Source organism: Acomys russatus, chromosome 4 (assembly GCF_903995435.1).
Source record: "Acomys russatus chromosome 4, mAcoRus1.1, whole genome shotgun sequence".
Lineage (NCBI taxonomy): Eukaryota > Metazoa > Chordata > Mammalia > Rodentia > Muridae > Acomys > Acomys russatus.
Genome location: NC_067140.1, coordinates 24,797,371 through 24,813,938, shown reverse-complemented (window position 1 = coordinate 24,813,938; position 16,568 = coordinate 24,797,371).

The window sequence follows — 16,568 nt, the reverse complement described above, 5'->3', positions numbered from 1 at the left end:
AGGAGGTTCTACTGGGCAGGACAGATATCAGACAGGAAAGCTGCTGGCCTATGTGGCTAGCACCCATGTCCCAGTCCTAGCTCTCTATTGCAGTGACAGTGTTATCGCGAACTGCATGGCCTCAGTCTTCTAACCTGTGAAGGATCCCGGGAGCAATCTTCAAGCAGCCGCAGCAGATGAGAAGATCCCAGGAGGACTTTAAAGGAAGGGTGCAGTGGAGATGTCCCCAAAGGCCTCTCTGCTGTCTGAAACAAAGACGTAATGATGATGACCATGTTGGAGAATACTCCTGTCAGGGACAGGCTCACAGGCCACCAACTGCCTCACAAGGAGTGGTAGGGCCAGTAGCCAGGGCAAGTTCATAGCGAAATTGACTACAGCAGAGCTGCATCAGAAGATGCTCAGAGCCATGTAGAGCAGGGCAGGAGGCAGGAGAGAGGACAGGACAGGACAGAACAGGACAGGGAAATGACATTGGCCAGGTAGCCTCCTGCTATGTGACAAGATGCAAGGCCTAAGGTTCATGGTAGATACTGCTGCAAAGCTCCATATGCACACACTCACAGTCAAATACATAACACACATGTCATACACACAGTAAGGCTTGCATCCATCCACACACACCCAGTGCACACACATGATCACACTCGTACACTCACCCACACATATTGTCATATTGTTGTGCACACACAGACTAAACTGTCCACTCATGTTCATAAACTTGAGTAGATCTGCAATCTCACACCAAAAACACACATGTCCACTTACATACCTAAGCACTCACACTGAAAGACACATTCAGATATGTTTACACACTCACATCAACATGCTTAACTGTGCACACACGTTCATGCACAGACACCTGGGTAGGACTTCCCAGATGTGCATGCACACACACACACACACACACACACACACACACACACACACACACACACACAGGGATGGTGCACGTATTCACAGACACAGGAGCAACACACACACAGAGTTACACCCACACACTCAGAGAGTTTGGGCATTTTTTTTTCTGAGACCTCATGTTGCCAAATGTTTGTGCCCTGCGTGATAGAGGGGAAATAAATGAAACTGGGGAGTGTATCTGCTCTGAATAACAGTGTCACAGAGAGCCTGTCATCCCAGGTAGCCACAGAGCCCACTGTTCACTGCTGTCCTGTCTCCATAGACTCAAAACCTACCCCAGTACTGCAGATGGCCTCACAAACACAGAAGCTCTTCTTGGGGAGTCAGCGCCTGCTGTCATTGAGGCATCTCTTGGGGTTCCCAAGAGTCTATCTGGGCTGCTCACCAGTCAGCTATGCTAGGGACAACGTTCTCTTTGGAAAGAAAGCCACCCACCTTCTAGCTTGAGTCCCTCCCCCTCCATGGCAACTCCAGCAGTCTCTGTCCGCCCCCATGCAGAACATACCCGTGAGTTAGCTGCGCTCCTTGGAGGCACGCTTGACAGGGAATGTGGGAACCTTGCAGGAAAGTTGCAAGCAGTGGGGCTCGGCTTTAATCACATCTCACTGTCAGGTATCAACGCTGTCACATCTGCTAAGGGGAGGAGGGGGGTCTACCTCTGTCTTCCTTGTGAAGAGGAGGAAGGAGCTGAACAAATAAACCCCGACTTTGGCAACACATAGATTGCAGTGAGCTGGGGCAGCATGCCCAAGGTCTCAGAGTAAAATGCCTGGGAGGACAATGGCTGAGGTTGCCAGGACAGGGAACAGGACAGGAGGGGAGGGGCTTTCCAGGAAGATGCATTCAGCACCCAGGCTTTGGGCCATTCATTCTAGACATGTAGTTTCTGTTTGTTCATGTGTGAAAGGGTCGCAGATCTACCTGGAAACATGGTGGGCCAGGACCTAAGCATGAAATATGTGTGGGAGGTGTCTGCATACCAACGGTGTTTGACACAGCAGGATCTCTGACGAGAGGGAACTTCCAAGAGAACACGCTCCATGCCTTCCACCGTGTTCCCAGATACAGCACTGTCTGGCTCTGACCCCCTGAGCTTCAGTCACCACCTTGGACCCCTGCCCCTCCCCCAATTATCTTGAGCTACTATTGTTTCTTGCCACAACTCCTCCTTGCTTGGAGTCTGCAGCTGCTGCCCCAGGACCTGCTGGGTGGGAGTTGCCTGGGACTCTTGCAGCACACAGGCAGCCGGCTCTGTGTCACCTGGCACCTGGCACCTGCCCAGCAATGGTGCTGCAGGCTCAGCGCACCCTACGTTGCGGCTTCCTTCCAGGCGCAGGTGGAGCAGACTTGAAAGATTGCCGCATAGAATTTTCTGCTACAGTTTTCACACATTCACAGCACACTCCCCAGGCATCCAAAATGGTGCCGTTGTTGCAGAGGCCAAGGTTTGTCTCCCTTCCTCTTTGGGCGATGCCTTGGCCCAAGTTATGGCACTGAGTCTGTGTACCTTCCAGTTCTGTAACTGAGGAAGATGCTAGACCCAGTCCAAGTTTTTCTCTTCAAACCCACCACAGAGACTTTCTTTTCTCTCTGAACCAGGGAGCAAAAAGATGATTCTCTTTTTGTTTTTTTGTTTTTTTTTTTCTCATTCCTTTTTTCTCCAAGGATTTCAGCAGACAAGCTGCAAGAATGTTGTTCTAGAAATGACATTTGAATTGTGAGAAAGTATTTTAGGGACTTTATGAAAGGAAAGAGACGGGTTTACATTTTTCTACTCCGTGTGTATCATAAAGGGAATTTACAGAGTATGCCCCCCCCCCACCCTGAACAGCTTTCAAGGAAGAGAACTGCGCCGTGGTGGTCCTCAGCCTAATACTCCAGGGATGGAAAGGAGGGGGGGCGGGGTGGGGGGAAGGGCAGGATGCCTGGGTGGAGACAAGAGCTGTTCCAGCGCTTAGTTTGTTGACCTGAGTCATTGCCTGGGCATTGCTCAGCATAGATCGCAGTGTTCCTGCCGCAAACAAAGACAGGTTCGTGAGGAACGAGTATGCTGAGCAGTGCGGGCTGCAGAGCATGGAGATTTTCCAAGCTTCATTTTGTATGCTGTAAATATTTACCCTTCATATTCATCAGCTGAACAAGGAGTCTAAGATTTCAAAGGGCCAGGTGTGTTGGTTTAGACAAGATAATGCCTGTAGTCCCAGCACTGGGGCAGCTGAAGGTTGCCATCCGGTCACAGGCCCAAGGTCAGCTTGGGCGACAGCATAAGACCCTGTAATAAGCTAGGGAGATAGCTCACATCAGTGGAGTATCTGCCCTGAGGGCTCAAGAAGTTGCCTTTGGCCCTAGAAACAAAGTTTTTTGTTTGGTTGGTTGCTGTTATTGTTTAAGAGGATGGCTTTGCATGCTCATAATCCCAGAACTGGGTAGGGGGCAGAGACAGGGGGATCAACCGACTTTGTCCCACTCCCCCTTCCACACATGTACATTGAGTACAAATCTCTCCAGGAAGGCCACATCGCTCTCCACAGAGCTGCTGTGGCTTTTCTCACTTGCCATCGCCCTGGTGCATCCAGGCTGGTGAGAGGCCCTGTCATGCATATAAGAGTGGATGGCTCCTGAAGAACAGCACCTGAAGTTGTCCTCTGGCCTACACACACACACACACACACACACACACACACACACACACACACACACACACACACACACACACACACCACAGGCATATGCTTGAAGCTGGGAGGTGCATAGCTCAGTAGTACCAAGACTGCCCAGTATTTGTGAGACCCTGGGTTTGATTCCTAGCACCACAAATAAAATAAATGGTTGTGGGGAGGGGGTGGGGGCGACGGGGAATGTGGCCGTCTGTGGCCACAGAGCCAAGTGGGTTTTCTCAGGGCTCTTCAGATGCTAGTTCAGAAGCTTGGAACAGACCCAGCCTTCTCCAGGAGAGGTTTAAAATCTAGGGGTGTAAGAATACAGACAAATACATCCCCAGGAGACCAGAACTCGCAGAGCTCTGAATGGCTGGCATATATGACATGCACAGAGTGCCTCTAGAGAATTTATTTAAAACCAGAAGTGCTCCCCTCTCCTGAAAAACCTCATTTTCCCACCCTGGAAGTGTAGCAGATAAAGCCGTTTTCCGGGGAGCAGCAGATCAGGAAAAGAAACAAATGTAACAAGACTAGTGGTGGTCCCGGGAGACGCTGTGTCTGCGTCTGTTTCCATTTTAATGTCATTTTAAAGATCTTCATCAAAATTAGTCACATACCCCCTCTCCTTACACACGCGTGCACTCTGTGCAAATCTGCACCTCCTCTCTCCACAGAGCCACTGTGGCTTGTCCCATCCGCCATCCAATCAGTCCGGCTTCCTACCTGTCACAGCTCTGCTCTGCTTGAAGGGGCACCTTCCAGAGAATTCCACAGCGGAGCTCTTCTGCAGGCCCTGACCAACCTGCCTCCTTTGATGCATCCTTTGTTTCCTTGAAGAACACATGTGGCTCTACAGCTCACATCTGAGATGTTTACCTCAAGGCCCTTGGAAGGATCTGGCAGAGATCAAAAGTAATTAATTCCTTAAATTCATTTTCAGCTTCCAGTGTCTTCTTTGCTGCCGAATAAATATTTTACCAGCATGAGGCTGGGCTGTTTGTTTTCCTCCCCTTTGCAAATTTCCTTTTTCTTTTTTAATTAGTTGATACGCATGCACTAGCAAGGTGTTTTCTTCCTTCTCTTCTTTCTTTCTTTCTCCTCTAGATTTCTTCATATCCGCTTATAGAATAAAAGACTCTTGAAACAAATCTAAAGTATTTTCCCACCGAATATTAAGGAAGCAATGACGCAGGATAGTGGGTGCCGGGTACCACAAGGCCTCTCATCTATTCTGTTCTCATCTGAGATCCAAATACGCAGGGCCCGTCTGCCCACCGGAGGCGCTGTGAAGCAGTGTTGGCTTCTGGGGCCCAGGCTTTTAGTTAAGTTGGAACCGTGCGAGATCTAAGACCAAGTTTCGGAGAGCATCATTAGAAACCCTCTCAGACTCCCTGCGCCTGTAGCAGATGCCATTTGCCTGCCTGCCTGATGACAGGGGCCTTCGCAGTGGTAGCGACGTGTCTGCAGAATCCTCACTTCAGATAAACAAGCCGGGGCAGCTGACTTGGAACTGACAATGATTTTCTACCCAGCTGACAGAGGATGGAAGTTCAAGGAAGACAACCTGAGGGGGGCGGGGCTAGCTGCGGGCCTACATAGCGCAGGAAGCCAGGGACAAACAAGCCTACTGTGCACACTTGCTACCCAGCTTCCCCTTCCCTTCCCACCAGCAGCTCAGTGTGCCTGGGAGCAGCTTCCATGCTCCACTGGGCATCAGTGCATCTCACCCCAACGCTCAACTCCTCTATCCCGCCCACAGGCTCAGGCTTTTGGCCCAGACTAGCTACAAAGAATGCATAGTGATGCTGGCCTCTGTGAAAGTCTTACCTCCTGGCAGCCCCCACCCCCTCTCCACCCCCTCCACCCCCTACCCGCCCCCCCAGCAATCCTAACTCCGTAGGACAGCTGACTTTAGACACATGCCTTTGCTTCTTAAAGCCAATCACATTAGTGGCAGGGTTCTGGGCCCAGTAGGGGTCCCAGGAAGTAGGGAGAGAAGCAGACTCCTACTGGCCAGCCAGCTGCCACCCATCACCCACCCATGCGGTGGTTCAAATATGTGTGTTGCTGAGGCTCCTCTGCAGCTTTCACCCTCAAAGAGACTACAGGAACAAATGCTTCTAATGATCTCAATGGGTCCTCGTCTTCTTCTTTTTTTTTCTCTCTTAATATTTTTGCATATGTATTCATATTATTGTACATATATAAAATAAACTACATAGAGAAAGAAGAACCACTATATAATCAGGAATTATATTAATGTTAAATTCATAGTGTTTTGGCTATTTGTATTTGGCAACCTTGAAGAAAACATTTTCCTATCTTGGTGAATCTAAAATTCTGAATGTAAATCAATATCTATCATATCTCATCTCTACCAACTTAAAACATCTATCTAGAGCTAAAAACATCTTAACCTCTAAACAACTAAGTTTAATTGTGAAACCAAACTATCTGGTCTTCAACCCCATCAGAGACTTGAGAAGGAATAAGATTAATTACCTGAGTAAACAGGAAGTGCACGTTAGCAGCTTCCAAATTGAAAAAAAAAAAAAGACAGAAACAATTTGCTGCCTGAACAGTCACCCACAACTCTCTATAATGCTGGAGCATCGTCTTCAGCCTTCTAGCCCAATATATCTGGCATACTTGCGAGGCAGGAACTATTGAGGACTTGCTTACCCTGTTTTGGCAGAGTTTGGCCGACAACTCTACCTGCATCCAAAGTTGCCTATTTTTAGGCAGAATTCTGTCAGTGGTCGAAATGAGGACATTTTGTCCAGTGGCTGGTTTGCTGCATTTGAAGCCATCTCCATAAGGAGGTTCTTTGGTGTTCATCATCTTTGAGGTAGGCTGGGTATTGCCAGGAGTTAGCTTGTCTTATTGTCAAAGAATCCTTAAAACAATAGAAACATCTTTAAATGCCATATTCTGTACAACTCTGAGGTTTTTGAAGACCTTATTTAACTATTTTATCTCATCTGTCTATATTTCATACCTGTTACACGTCTTCTTAAAGCTCCTGTCAGGGGGTTTTAACCAAGGGTGGGGCAGCTCCAAAAGGCTCTTGCTCTACAAGCCTCCTCCACACTCCAGAGCAATCGTAACCTTTGAAGTGGGCTCAGAGCTGGGAGCAGCGGTGCAAGGCTGGGAACCGGAGCAATGGGGAAGCTGAGGCAGGAGGATCAATCCTGATTTCAAAGCCAGGCCAGGTTACCCAGCTTGACTCTGTCTTAGATAGATAGATAGATAGATAGATAGATAGATAGATAGATAGATAGATAGACAGACAGACAGGAGATAATTCAGGATTCAGGCCAGGGTTTGAATTAATGCCCCCTTTTAAATAAATTAGTCTTCATTTTCCTAGATAAAAATAATATTTAGAGTTTCAAATCATAAAACAGAGCAGGTCAAAGTGGGAAGACCACAGCTGCAAAGGGACTTCTCGACACTCCTCAGAGATAATTGTTCTGATAGCACAGAGCTCAGCCCTCTTGAACTTTCTCAATAATTAAAATTGCCCTGTATGTCCTGACCTCAGTCATCTCCCAAGAAAGGGTCTGGGGAGGGGGCTGGGGAAGGTAGATGCCTAGTGAGCTCTCAGAGGCCACTTGCTGTATTTATCCTGGTGTCAGGTCAGTTATTCAGGTTCAAGCTCCTACCTGACCCATCGGCCTTGGCTGAGGACCCTCAGTTCCCTTCCTGTTAAGGAATTGCAAGGTGGGTGTAATGGTCCTGCCAGGAAGGACACCAGGGGAAGCGTTTGGTCCACACCCTTGGGCAGCTGGGAACTCGGAGTCCCAAGGAGACTAACAAGAATCGTAAAGCTATACAAGAAAGACACTGAGGAGAAGCTACCCTTTCCACGCCAGTGTCCTTCAAGTGGAACCACAATGCTTTTCCATTCTTGACACCCCCACAGGGAGACACAAAAACGGCTGTACTCTGAGAGGCTGTATTTTGTGCACATGCTAGTGTGGTTTCTCAAATGCGGAAGGTTTTCAGAGGGAAGAGTCATGGAACATTCCACACGTCACCCACACTGTGCCTGGAGGCACAGTGATAGCACCCAGCTGTATACTCTGAGGTCATAAATACTGAGGCTCTGGAAGGCCACTTCCCAGAATGCACTGGACATTTCTTTTTCCTCAAAAGACAAGATTTCTGTTGAAAAATGAAGCTTCTAGTTTGCATCTCTTTCAGTAGAAGGCTGAAGCAAATTCCTGGGACCCATTTTCCTCTCTGCAAAAATTTGGACCCAGATTTTGCATCTCTTATCTCCAAGCACCACATGGTACTTTTCCTGAGCTGGCCTGTGACCACATGCCACCATCAGGCCAAGGTTGGAAACTGTCAGGTCTCCCTTCTCTGCCCAGCCAGGGTTTGTGTGTAGAGCAGACCTGCCACTTCCAGAGTCTCGGCAAGCCCACACTCCCGAGATAAAAGCTACGGACTGGGTTGCTGCTGTCCTGTGCTCAGGCTTCCCATGGTAAGACCACAGGCCAACTGGATTCCTAAACACTGTGGTCTTGATTGTTCTCTGCTGTGAGACCACCTAGTCATGGTTGTCATGGTAACAGAATCCACTTGATGACAGTAGCTTCCTCCCAGCAGGCAACAAACAGCATGCCGCCAGAGAGTTGCCACTAGCTTGGCCTCCAAGGAAAATTCTGAGCTAATCCTTAGTGCCCACGTGACTGTCACAGAGGTCATCTGAATTGGATGCGTAATTTCCAAAGAAAGAGATCGTTTCTATGTCTCCAGAGAGGATGTTCATCGGGGTTCACATGCCAGACTCACGCTCAAGTCCCCTGTCAGAATCTCAGAACATTCCGCAGCTCTCAGCATAGGAAAGCGCTCCAAGTTTCTGAGTTCTAGAAGGGGACCCTGACACAAAGGAAAACCCTCAAGGGTGGCCACACTCCCCTTCTCTCTCTCCCATCTCTGAATGCAACGTCAGCTGTCCAGCCAGAAATAAAGGTTTTATGTAAGCCTGTGCCACGGACTCTTATGGTGATAACATTTGGAGCCTTTTACTGGGACATAAACTGTAAGCTAAAATGTCACCAGATTTTATTAGACAATCTAAACTTAATTGCAAAGAAGTTGACGTACTCATAAAAGATGATGTAAGACCACCATCTAAGCAGCGTCCAGGGACCAGCCAGGGGCACAAGGCAGTGACTAAGTGACAGTTTGTCCTCTATATCAGAAAGCACTGAGGGGTTTCTGAAGTACAAAGAGGGAAGAGTTATGTTGGCAGGAAGCAGCGTTATTACTTAATAATAATAATACAAGGAGCCAAAGGTTAAAAGAGGTCAGCACAAACCATCTTCCAAGGCCGTTTTCTCTAGAATAAAATTTTCATAAAGAGGTCTAAGTCTTTTTTTATGGCAGGGGAGAACATCATTGGGAAATTAATGATGGATCTGAATGATAAATCTATCTTCATGAAGGAGAGATGGTTTACTGAAATATGCTTGTGTGCCTCTGTGGCTATAATGAGAGAAGACAAGGATGGACCAAGGGATGTTGTTCCGGCCAGGACACCTGCCCCATGGACACACCAGAGGGTCCTTAGTCCAGCCAGGACACCTGCCCCACAGACACACCAGAGGGTCCTTAGTCCAGCCAGGACACCTGCACTGCTGCTTGAATTCATTATCTCTCTCTCAAGGAAATATATTCTATTTTAGTGTGTGCAAAGACTCATCATTTGCTTTCTAAAAAGATTAATTATGATTAATATTGGGATGAGCCAGTGCTGTTAGTTAGAATCTTATATTTTTACCATGTGTTTCAGAAACAGACAAAATTTAGAAAAATGGACAAAATAGTCATAAGTTTTCCCAGTTGGGAGAGAGCATCTTAATTACCAACTGATCAATTTTCAAAGCTGTTGAATGAGTTTTCTCCAGACACCACCACAGGGCTGGAGATGTGACTCAGTAGGCCAAGCGATCACAGAGTGCTGGGTTCCAATCCCTACACAGACCAGGTGGGGTGTGAGGCAGGGAACAGAAGCTTGGGGGCAGCCTTGATACAGAGGGATATTTTTAAGATGTATATTTATTTATTATTATGTGTACTGTGTCTTGTTTGCATGTACACTTGCAGCCAGAAGGGGGCACCAGATCTCATTATAGATGGTTGTGATCCACCCTGTGGTTGCTGGGAATTGAACTCAGGATCTTTGGAAGAACAGCCAACGCTCTTAACATCTGAACCATCTCTCCAGCCCGATACAGAGGGATTTTTGAATCCAGACCTGGCTTCATGAAAACCTAGAGGCTGGAGGGGAGAAGGAAGAAAAAGAAAAAGAAGAAGGAGGAAGAAGAAGAGGGAAAGGGGAGAGGAAGAGGAGGAGGGGAAGAAGAGGAAGAAGAAGAGGAGGAGGAGGATGACGACTACAACGACGATGATGACGAAGAGAGATTATTATAAATAACTACTTCAGTATGGCATTACCACAAAAATTATCCCCACACATTTCTGGCAGGATCATGCATCCTTCTGAGGTGCTGTGAATGAGCTCCAGCCATAGACAGGTCACTATGGCAGGATCATCCCTAGCCAAGCACAGCCTCTTCACCATCTCTCCCCACAAAGACACTCTTTCCAAACACAGCCACATTTGAAGAGACGCTAGCCAACCCAACAGATTGTCAGCGTGCAATATCACACACCACTCCCAGGAAAACCCGTGACCTGTGCACTGAGGGGCGTCACTGCCACTCACCAGGGCTTCTCACTCAGGAGTGAGACCGTGAGAGCGGCACCTCTGTCACCTTAAGGGTGGGGTCTCCCCTATTTCTGCACACAGGATGACAGATTTGCAAATGCAGCGACACCCTGGCCAAACAACTCACTGCTCCTTGGGGCCAGCCAACTCTCTAAGGCGCCTGTATTTTGGGGCACATGGCACTTTAAGCCAGGGTATCTCTGGGTGCCACAGAGGGACCTGAAGCATGAAATCTCCCAGTGGGAGGAAGTATTACCACATAAGGACCCAGTGGCCAGGCCTTGGACAAGGTGCTTGCTCTCTGTCTCTTTTCTGTCTCTGTCTCTGTCTCTGTCTCTGTCTCTGACTCTGTGTCTGTCTCTGTCTCTCTCTGTCTTTCTTTCTTTCTATCTATCTATCTATCTATCTATCTATCTATCTATCTATCTCTATCTTTATCTCTATCTCTCCCCACACTCCCTTTCACACTTTGAATCATTCACAACAGGTGCACTTTTCCTGCTAGTACAGAGATTGGTCCCAGTGCGGCTCCAAGTGGCCACTGCTTGATGCTGCTACCCACCTTAGCTTCCTCGATAGCAGCCTTGTATCTCTCCTGACTCCCATGGCTGTGGAAAACAGTGCTCTTGCTGGCCACCAAGCCTGGCCTTACCAATCCCTACACATGAGCCCGCCTCCACTGGTCCTGTCCTGACTCTCCATGTTACTTCTCCTGTCCCTACCATCACTGAAGATTGGGAGTGGAAGGGACTAGCCTTGGTCCTTCACTTGCCATGCAGTCTCCAAACTAATGCCGCCTCCTCACGCCATGCTGCCATGCACACAACACCAGGGTATAGACTCAGGCTCTGTTCTTTTCTCCAGAACCCCCAGTGCCCATGGCAGTAGACACACTTCCATGTGCTATGTACATATTTAACACCCCACAGTGCCCCTTGCAAGGTTCAACATGTTTTGCTATAACCCTCATTGACCTCACCCACACACACACACACACACATACCTCAGCAGGTAGGTGCACTTCTCCTGCTAGTACAGAGATTGGTCCCAGTGTGGCTGATAACTGACTTGCCCGCTAACCCATAGCATCATGAGTGTCTACTGTGTGCCAGGCATTAGAGGAGTAATATGATACTTGTCAGGGGTGATGGGCAGCAAAGACAGTGAGGCCATGAAGGAGCTGGGTCCTGTTTGAACACATGGCAAGCGTTGGGCTGATGGCAGGCATTGGAAGAGGCCACACCATGTGATTACCAAGGGCCAGGCCCCCTCTGCCAAAGGAGGGAGGGGGCTTAAGGAGCCAGAGTGAAACCAGAGTGGCAGGAACAGAAGCAGAAGTTGGTCAAGTTTCAACATCACTACTGGTGGCAGGGCTTGAGATCCACCTGACTGCAAGGCACCCCAACCAAGTGATCTAAAGGTAGAAGCAATGGAAGGCATCTAACCCATATCTGCTGCCCTCCCACATCCTCCTATCTCCTCTCTCATCCTCCCATGTCCTCCCACATCCCCCCACATCCTCCCATATTCTCCCACATCCTCCCATATTCTCCCTCATACTCCCACATCCTCCCACATCCTCCTACATCCTCCCACATTCTCCCATATCCTCCCATATTCTCCCACATCCTCCCATATTCTCCCACATACTCCCACATCCTCTCACATCCTCCCACATCCTCCTACATCCTACCATGTCCTCTCACATCCTTCCTTGTCCTCCCATGTCCTCTCACATCCTTCCTTGTCCTCCCATGTCCTCCTACATCCTCCCATATTCTCCCACATCCTCCCACATCCTCCCATATTCTCCCGCATTCTCCCACATCCTCCCATGTCCTCCCATATTCTCCCGCATTCTCCCACATTCTCCCATGTCCTCCCACATCCTCCTATATTCTCCCACATCCTCCTACATCCTACCATGTCCTCTCACATCCTTCCTTGTCCTCCCATGTCCTCCTGCATTCTCCCATATTCTCCCACATCTTCTCACATCATCCTATGTCCTCCCATGTCCTACACATTCTCCCACATACTCTCACATACTCCCACACCTTCCTACATCCTCCCATATCCCCCCATGTCCTCCCAGGCCTCTGGAATTATAGAAAGTCTAAGTGCACAATCAGCCAAGAGCTTCTTGGTTTCACCTCAGAGAAAGCTCAACCCCAAACTCCCCAGCAATTTGTTCTGTAATTTGTCCATGAAATGCTTGCCTTGCAATTGTGAGGACCTAAGTTTGATCCCAAGAATCAATGTAAGAGGCCAGGCATCATGGCACCCCCTTGTAATATCAACCCTTGGGAGCAAATACTGGCAGATCCTGGGGTTTGCTGGTCACCTTCAGCCCAGCTGAACTGGCAAGTTCCAGGCCACTGAGAGACCCTGTCTCAAAAACACAAGGTTGACCGTAGGTTTCCCTCTGCTATGCAGACACTTGTGCGCAAGTACACACACACACACACACACACACACACACACACACACACACACAGAGAGAGAGAGAGAGAGAGGGAGAGAGAGAGAGAGAGAGACAGAGAGAGAGACAGAGACAGAGAGAGACAGAGACACAGAGACACAGAGACACAGAGACAGAGACAGACAGACAGACAGACAGACAGACAGGGGAAGAGGGAAGGGAAAGGAAGGGGAGGGTCGTTTCAGAAACAGATGGAGGAAAGTCCTATAATCTCTTCCATCCAGGATTCTATGCAATAAATCGTGATTATAAGAGATCTGCTTCTGGATAGGTACGGGTTCTCGTTTCTGTATCTTCATTGGCATAAATTAATGGCTTCTATGAACAGGGTTTATTTACTTAGCAAATAAATTGGGTTAGATTCCCTAGTAAATCTCATCATTTGGCACGCATGATATTTATGCACTTAATAGCTTCATTAAGGTTGGGCCGGGAGTATATTACTGAACAGGCCTATAGATCATTGGGCAATAAATTTAGAGAATTCTCCTTAACATTCATCTAATTTGGCCATAGTTTTAATTAAGTGCTTCAATTAATGATTCCCATTTAGGTTTAATAAAATTTATTGTGTAAAAATAAGTTATCAAATCCCAATTTATGCATGTTCTGCTGACTGATGTGGCTACCCCCAAGCAGAGCCCAGCATGTATTAATGGGTGGCAATTTTGTGTGTAGCTGTTTCCACATGACCAGAAAGTCCCTGGTCAGAGGCATTTGAGTCGGTGGCCTCCCCTGAATGACTTAAAAATATTTCACTTAAAGAGGAAAAAAAATGTATGTGGAAATACCCCCATGACTGCCAGGAGCTGGTACCAGGTATTGCAAATAGGGGCTGGTTTTAAAGTGGTTTCACAATGCAGATGTGTCTGAATGCCCCAGAATCTGTCTTGAACAAGTTATCTGACCGTAACTCACCTTTCTAATTTATGCAACCCGTTGCTATGGCTGCATCCATGTTTTGTACTTTCCTTGCTGTTTCTGGAAACTTCTTTCTCCATGGGCATCCTCCAAGCCAGTTTCTCCTTGTTCTCAAGTGCGTAGTTCTCTGTGAGCCTGTGGTGTCTTCCCCATCTACTCAACCTCAGGACATGATTTTTTAGGCTTTGGGTTGCCCACTCAAGAGGAGGGCCACAGCCCAGTCCCCACTCCCAAAGCTCTGGATTGCCTAGCGCAACTGAGGTCACGCCATTTCCCCAAGGTGGTCTACGTTCAATGAAGGACTGATTGCGGGGAGCAAACACCGAGTCCATGCATTGAGCCCAGAGCTCTGAAGACCCATGCCAGCTCCAGAGCGCCAAGGAGGTGCAGGCGAGTCCCCACACACAAGCCTTATAGCCAGCTCTGGGCTTCCACAGCCCTAGAGGAGTCATTATGAAAACCTTCTTTCCCTGCCACTTACTCTAGGGTCCCTAGTGTCCCCGGGACCTGAACAAGAGGTCTGTACCCTTAAGAGCACACACAAGGAGGTCACCACCACACTTACTATGAAAGTGTAAGTGCCACCAACCATCCTCAGGATTTATCCATGTCACAAAGGATGCACGGTTTGTACAGGACAGACTCGTCCACACAAAGACTGGGTGGCTAAGAACACACATGACTATGTGAAGAGCCAGGTCATGGGGTGGGAGGAAAAAAGAGTCAAGGGTAAAAGACGGCTGAGCGGTTAAGTATGTGCACTGCTCTTGTAGAGAACCAGAGTTCATTTCCCAGCATACAGGGCAGGTGGCTCACAACTGCCTGTAACTCCAGCTCCAGGCCATCTGATGTCATCCTCCTGTCTCTACAGGTAGCTGCTCACGTACCCACACGCAGACACACATGCACACTCAATTATAAAACAAAATACATCTTTAACTTTGAAGAGAGAGGAGCCATGTTAGTGGAGCAGACTTTTATATGAAAATAACTCAACTTTACAGGTTTTCTTCAGGCTTCCAACAGTCTATCTAGAATATGCTACATCTAAACACAGGAGAAATCTACAAGGAGACACCAGCAGGAGACAAGTGTTTCCTCTAAGAAGGAAGAGGTTTGGGGTGTGTGTGTGTGTGTGTGTGTGTGTGTGTGTGTGTGTGTCTATAATGTGCATCTACTAGAATGTCTGAATATATGTCTGTATATGTGTGTGTATGGGTAGATCTGAGTATGTTTGTGTATGTACATATGTGTGTTTCTGTGTATAAGTACATCTACATGTAGTGTCTGTATATGCTCATATATGTGTGTGCCTTTGTGTCTGAGTAGGTCTGAGTGTGTGTGTGTGTGTGTGTGTGTGTGTGTGTGTGTGTGTGTGTCTAAAGAGAGAAAACTTAGAGATGTGGTTCAGGCATTAAGAAGTTCTGCTTTTGCAGACTATCTGGGTACTGTTCCTAAGACACACATCAGATAGCACAGGCCCATCTGTCACTCCAGCTGCAAGGGATCCAACACCCTTAGCTGTTGTCCTTGGCCACCTGCAGGTGGACACACACACACACACACACACACACACACACACACACACACAAATAAAATTTGAGAAGAGGAAACTCTAGCTTTGGGACCCCATTATACTTGTTTCTTGCTGTCACAACAAATGGTCACCACCTCACTCTTCCTGGCCACCTCTCTGTCCCTGCATATTCCTGGAGCCCCACGCTTCCTCGCAGACCCTTTCTCTCTGAGCAGCATCCCTGGATGTGCCGTCTTGTGCAGCTGCTGCACCGTCACACGGGCTGTGGTCTGTGTGCTGTGCAGTGAGCTGGCCTCCTAGCCCAGCTCCTTTGAGACATGCCACTCTGCTTGTCTCTGGATTTGGTCTCAGGGCTTTCCTTAGCATCTGACAAAGTTCTCATGAGGAGTAACTGGGAGGTAGGGTGGCTGTCACCAGGGCTCATGCAGTGTCAGGTCCTGAGCTGGGCCTTGGGTGAAAAGCTTCTCACCAGCGGGGAGGCTTAGAACCCACTGAATCTGGGAGACCACAAAAAGAAATCAAGTGGCTTGTCTGTGATCCATTTCTGGGTGCTGGCAGTAGGTGTAGACACTCAGTTGTATGACTCAAGCTCCCCTGCTCCTAGTGAACGCAAAGACACATGGGTGTGCACACATGCTCCTGCCTGCTCGTTCTTGGTTATAAACATGGGACCAGAGATGTAGGTGATGACACATTTGCCTCATGAACATCAGCCCCAGAGACTGGGAAACCACAGCCATTAGCACCTCTAGTCGACACTGGGCTGCCCCCAGAAGGAAGTAAGCCTCCACTTGAGAGCCCTGTTCTGGGCCATACGAAACATCTTGATCCCATTCCTACACCTGGTTGCATTTGTCTCTGTTTTTTTTTTTTTTTTTTTTTCCTGCCTTGTCCTGCCATTGGCGTGCCACAAAACTCACCGCTACTTCCCAGAGGAATTTGGATTCACAAGGAGTCAGTAGAAGTCCTTTGATCTTGACAAGGCACAAACCACTTCGTCCCACAGTTTAGGAGACAATTTCAGACTAATTATTTTCGACAACTTGTGAACATTTGTAAACTTCTTCAGGAGTGAAAGCTGTGGTGCTGTCTCTTGACAACGAGCTTCTGTGATCTGGGCTGCTGCACTGTGTCCCCTGGGAGGATTCAGAGGCCTTGGATCTTCTAAGGAGCCTCGCCTTCCGCGGAGATACAGAACTAACCACAGGGTCCTTCCAGCCCTGAGTTAAATCTAACTAAGCAGGTGAAAAGTCACAGTAGTGGTGTTGTCCCCTGTGGGTGGCCCCCTTTGACAGGGGTGCC